General features: G+C 39.8%; 1 long non-coding RNA gene across 1 annotated transcript; it reads left to right on the top strand.

Moving 5' to 3' along the window:
* On the top strand, positions 4,408–5,111 carry LOC110262684. The gene is made up of 3 exons (XR_002347615.1): positions 4,408–4,448; positions 4,852–4,921; positions 5,022–5,111. It is a non-coding gene; the product is annotated as an uncharacterized LOC110262684 (long non-coding RNA).

Here is a 6,176-nt window from a genome sequence, read left to right as displayed (position 1 = left end):
TCATTTCTAGGATAGCTCTACACTTGTCGGGATTGGCTTCGATCCCTCTTTGTGTTAGCATGAATCCTAGAAATTTTCCTGCCTCCACCGCGAAGGCGCACTTTGCAGGATTTAGTCTCATCCCGTGCAACCTTATGGTGTCGAAGATTTGTGAAAGGTCAGACAAGAGGTCGACTTCTTTCTTGGTCTTTACCAGCATATCGTCGACGTACACTTCCATTAAGCTCCCTAAGTGAGGGGCAAACACCTTATTCATCAGCCTCTGATATGTGGCCCCTGCATTTTTCAATCCAAATGGCATAACCACGTAGCAAAAGTTAGCTCTGGGCGTGATGAATGATGTTTTTTCCTGGTCTGGTTCATACATTGGGATTTGGTTATACCCTGAGTAGGCGTCCATGAATGACAAGTATTGATACCCCAAGCTAGAGTCTACTAGGGTGTCAATGCTTGGTAGTGGATAAGGGTCCTTGGGACATTCCTTATTTAAGTCGGTATAGTCGACGCACATTCTCCATTTACCATTTTGTTTTTTGACTAGCACCACATTGGCTAGCCATGTTGGATATTCAACTTCTCTGATGAAACCGGCTTCTAGGAGCGCTTGTACTTGCTCCTCTATTATTAGAGCTCGCTCTGGGCCGAGCTTGCGTCTTCGTTGTTGTACAGGTCGAGATCCCGAGTAGACCGAGAGCTTGTGGGACATGAGTTTTGGATCTATCCCAGGCATGTCGGAGGCCTTCCAAGCGAAGAGATCGGAATTATCTCTTAGGAGCTTAATCAATTCTTGTCTTAGGGTTTCCCCCAGGTTGGTTCCTATGTGAGTGCTTTTTCCTTCCTCTTCTCCGACCTGAATCTCCTCGGTTTTTCCTCCGGGTCGTGGTCGCAGCTCTTCTTTAATCCTTGCTCCCCCGAGCTCTATTGTGTGAACTTCTTTGCCTTTTCCCCTCAGGTTTAGGCTTTCATTGTAGCATTTCCTTGCCAGTTTCTGATCTCCCCTCACCGTTGCTATCCCCGCTGAGGTCGGGAATTTCATGCAGAGGTGGGGTGTCGATACCACCGCTCCGAGTCGATTAAGGGTAGCTCTGCCGATTAAAGCATTATAGGCCGACCCCACGTCGATGACTATGAAGTCTATACTCAGAGTCTTTGATTTCTCCCCCTTTCCAAAGGTGGTGTGGAGGGGCAAAAATCCTAGTGGCTTTATTGGCGTGTCGCCTAATCCGTACAAGGTGTAGGCTTCTAAAGTTTCTCGGAACTTTTGCCCTCATTATGTCCTCGCTAAAAGGATCGTTCTCCCCTAAGGGCGAATCTTCTCTACCGTCGTGGGAGTTCTGACCTTTGAGGGAGGATTCTAACTTTAAGAGTTTTCTTTCAAACTCTTTTCGTCGCTCCATCTCCTCTTTTAGGTTCTTTTCGGTTTCCTTTTGTCGTTCCCGTTCCTGTTCTAGCTGCTCGAGGCGTCTGTGGACTAATCCCATGAGCTCAATTGCGTGGGATGGTCCTTCTTTTTCTGATTCGCGCCCCTCCGAGGAATTTACCTTCGGGTTTTTGATTCCGGAGGTGCCTTCCCTGTGTTGATCGTTGGCTTCCTGGTGAAGGGTCTGGTCTGCCTCATTGTTTCCAGTGTTCAGATTCTCTTGTTCAGAATCTGTCTCCATATGACCCTCTTCAGGGGATCTATCCGCCATCACTGGTTGATCTCTCGAGTTCCCCGGCAACGGCGCCAATGTTACGGTGGGTAACCGGAGATTAATGGGCTGGATGGTGTTGGTTGGCCCAAACGTATGAAGGAGGTGGCTTTCGAGCGGATCTGTTACTTGGTGTTCCTCCGTCCGACTTGTACGTGTGAAAGAATGGGGGGTGGTACCTGCAAAGACACTCCGATGCCTAAGTTAGCAAGAGTGTGAGCAGGTTAGAGAGTATTGGACTTAGAGATACCTGAATGGTGTCAGTGTATTTATAGTGGTGAACCAATAACCACCGCTGAAGTAGTGCCACCTTTTTAGGTGGATAACCGTTCCCATATCTTAGGGAGGTTAAGATATGGCTCTATGAAGTGGTTAGAGAATTTCTAGGGGCAGTTACTCATTCGAATGAGTGTTATCTGCCAGCTAACCCTCGTATCCGACTTCTTTGGAGCAGGTCGTGTTCAGTACCGACTTCTTGGGATGAAGGCTGGTACTGGGTGAGGGCCAACCCTTTGGGTGAGGGCCAACCCTTTGGGTTGGACCTATTTGCTTGGATCCTGGACCTTTATTATTGGGCCAGGGTATGAACAAGTATATAGAACATAATTTCAATCCAAGGTGAAAAGGTGAACGAAAAAGCTAGAATTGGTAGCGTTTAGAGGATAAAAATATTGCCAAACATAAAAATAAAACGTTCAAAAAATTCAAACACACCCTTAGTTTTGAAGAAGAACGGTAAGGAAGCTAGTATCCTAATGGCCACTTGACCCTAAAGTGAGTTCTGGGTAAGGGCAAGATAGAAAATAATGGGCAAGCATGAAAAGTCCTTTTGCACAATCTATGCCCTTAGACAGCGTTTGTTTTTGGTATACATGTCCATCAAAACATAGACATGAGATTACATAGGAACATATGTATAGTGTTTGTTTATTGAGACAAAAATGATGAAAGACACGATAATACACAAACACTCATTAAAAACATCTATTTTGTATTTCTCTAAAATGTTGAGACACTAATTTTTAACTTGAGACACTAATTTTTTTATAATTTTTTATCATATCTAACTTACCAAACAGAATATAAAATTAATGTCTTCTTGTATCTATGTACCTTTATGTATCTATATCTATGTCTCATTTATGTTGAAACAACAACCAAACACAACAAAGTAACTAAGCTTAAGGCCTAATGCTTCGGATAGCAACTCAAACAGGGTTAGTTCCAATCTCTTCACATGTACTCCATCATTATATCTATGCAAATAATAAATTTATTTCACATTAATCATTGATATGAAAATCTATTTGATCGCCAATGAGTTATAGTTCAAATGGCTTAGTCTCTTCATACTCAATTAAGAGGTTGCGAGTTCGAGTTTTTTATCATTGGTAAAAAAAAATCTATTTGATCCTTCAAAATATTATAAAAATTTCTATAAAACAAAATTTTTTACTGAAATCCATGGAAGGAAAAAAATTGACTAAAATAAATTAAAAATAATTTGGTAAAAAAGTAAAAATTTTACCAAAATAATAAAATATATAATATCACACGAAGATATTTCTGTATAAAAATAAAATTAAAAAACCCTAAAATAACTAAGAAAAGTTAGTTGGGATCAAAAGGGGCAGCGGACAATATTAGTTGATGGAGGTGTATACCAATCAAAGTTTGTCAGAAAATACACTCCTTTTGATATATCACGTGAATCGAATTCTTCTTTGCTTCTGAATCCTGCTCATGAAATCTATGCACTCCATCAAGCATTTAGGAGTTTCAGAGCGTTAAGAGTTCACTACTTTTTAGCTGGCCTTTATTATTTTTCTGTTCTCCCTTTTATTTAGACAGAGTTCGAGTCCTCTTGTCTCCTTGTAAAATATTCTCCTCATCATTAAGGTTTCAATTTTAAGGATTTCTATACTCATTAGTGAACATTTAGTCTGTGAAAATATACACTTACTTTCACATATGGAAATATAAAGTTCAGACTCATGACAAAATCAAGAAAATTCTACACCAAAAAGCCTGCTCCTAAATTTTGAAAAAAAAAATTATATTTTACATATGTAATCTTTTCGTAGGAATTGTCTCCTAAGTTTCCAAATTTTTTTGAGTTATTATGTGCCTGGAGGTGACTAGTGTGAGAGGTAGAATAAAAGTGAACAAATGCGTGAAGGAGTGTACATTTTACAAATGTGGTGCACACAGTGTAATTAGCAGCCAAGGGTGCAGTGGCGCCTGAGGAATGTTAAGGGATTCTGAGTGTGACAGTACACCAATTCTAAAGTGCATTGGTAATCCCTTGGGTTGTGAGAAGCATGGGTCTTGGCATTAGAGATTTCTTATCAGTGCCTGCAAAGTACATTATGCATGTAAAAGTTTAAATTATTCTTATTCACTTGTTTTCAGTTAGATACTCAATTAACTAATGGATTTAGCACTATTGGTATAACCTTTAGAGTCCCACCGGATTTGTAATGGGCATGGCCCAAGGCAACTCTAGTCTTTTAAGCAACACAGTATATGCCATCAGTGATGCGGTTCCCAATTCAGTAAAGCTGCACGCAATGTATTTCTTGTTTTGCCACAATGATAATTCGATTTACATTACTTTGTTTCTTAACCATAGCGAATCTTTTACTTCCAGGGTATTGTTGCATTTACATATATGACGACCAAGCAGTTTCACATATGGAAAAACACCAAGCAACTATAACGTCAGATAACAAAGGCAAAATTAATGAAGTCTTAGAGGTTGGTTAATGATTTCATCATTTTCATGTTATAGCATCCAATAAGAATATTGTGTTGCATGTTGTCCAAAGAGAAACCTTCAGCGGATGGATATATGTTAACAAAAGCTATAGTTTTCCCTTCAGGGGATAGGACACGATTTTTTGCAGCTCGCCTTCCTACTTCTAACGAGCCCTGCTTGATTACTTCTGCTCCCACTTGACTTGATGGGTGTCATTGATCTTTGAATGTGTAGGATATAGGTTAGCATGGCAATTAACATGATTAGCATCTACATTAAAATTTACCTATGCAATTTAATTGGATTTTTCTTTTGTGCCACTATTGGTTCTTCTTGATCTGTTTGTGTTAGCATAAATTTTATTGTGTAAATGCAAGTTGTCCTTAACTTTATTGTTTCTAGGGATTGACTGGTCTTCTCCAGTCACCTGTAAGAAGAGCTGAGAAGCATGGTCTCCCCGGTGTCCTCTCAGGTAAATCGAATTGAATTTTAGAGCAACTTGAAGAATGCCCTGTGATAATTTTTTCGTGAGATGTGATATTACTTTTCTGTTTCATATTTATTTACTACAGGAGTTGCTTTAGGAATTACAGGACTAGTAGCAAAACCTGCTGCTAGTATACTCGAAGTTACCAGAAAAACTACACTCAGTATTCGAAACCACAGTAAGCCCAATCAATTGAGATCCCAATGCTTTAGGATCCGGCTTCCAAGGCCACTGAGCCATGAACGTCCATTAAAACCTTATTCATGGGAAGAAGCTGTTGGGATATCCATCCTTCTGGAGGCTGAGAATGGTCTAAAATTCAAAGACGAAAAGTTAGTGGCTTGCGAAGCCCTAAAAGAACCTAGTAAGTTTGTCGTCTTAACAGAGAGATTTGTATTGATTGTTTTCAGTCCTTGGTTAGTAACATTGGGCAAGCCTGAGTTTCCCAGCATCCCTGCCGATCTCGAGTGGATAATGAAGGCTTTGTAAGCACTTTCGGCTTTGGACAATGGAAGCTTATTAAAGGCAACTTAGTGGTGGCTCGAGAAAAAAGTACTTCAAATTTGTATGTGATGCATGCCATGATTTCAAAAGGTAGTGTGAATGCAATTGAAAGTAAAGAAGTTTGTAGCTTGTGGCACAGACGACTTGGTAATATTAGTGAAAAAGGACTTAGCTATTTGGCTCGAAAGGATGCTCTTTCAGGTTTGAAGAATGCAGAGTTGGAGAAATGTTCTCATTGCATGGCTGGCAAACACAGAAGATTATCCTTCAAGAAGCATCAACCTTCAAGAAAATCAGACTTCTTGGAATTGGTGTACTCCGATATTTGTGGTCCTTTGAAGGTACGTTCTTTTACTGGAGCTATTTACTTTATTACTTTTATTGATGATCATTCAAAAAAGCTTTAGATTTATGCTTTGAAAACAAAGAACCAAGCTTTGGAAAAGTTCAAACAATTCCAAGCTTTGGTTGAGAGGCAAACAGGTAAAAAGCTTAAATGTATTCGCATTGATAATGGTGATGAGTATTGTGGATCATTTGATGTGTATTGCAAGCAGCAATGCATTAGGCATGAAAAGACACCTCCTAAGACATCTCAGTTGAATGGTTTGGCAGAAAAGATGAATAGAACACTGATTGAAAGAGTTAGGTATATGCTTACTGAAGCTAAGCTACCTAAAGTCTTTTGGGGTGAAGCGCTACTTACAGGGGCTCATGTGATTAATCTGAGTCCTAC

This window comes from Arachis ipaensis, chromosome B05 (genome assembly GCF_000816755.2).
Source record: "Arachis ipaensis cultivar K30076 chromosome B05, Araip1.1, whole genome shotgun sequence".
Lineage (NCBI taxonomy): Eukaryota > Viridiplantae > Streptophyta > Magnoliopsida > Fabales > Fabaceae > Arachis > Arachis ipaensis.
The sequence above is the reverse complement of the archived record's forward strand: the minus strand, read 5'-3'. Positions and strand labels throughout refer to the sequence as shown.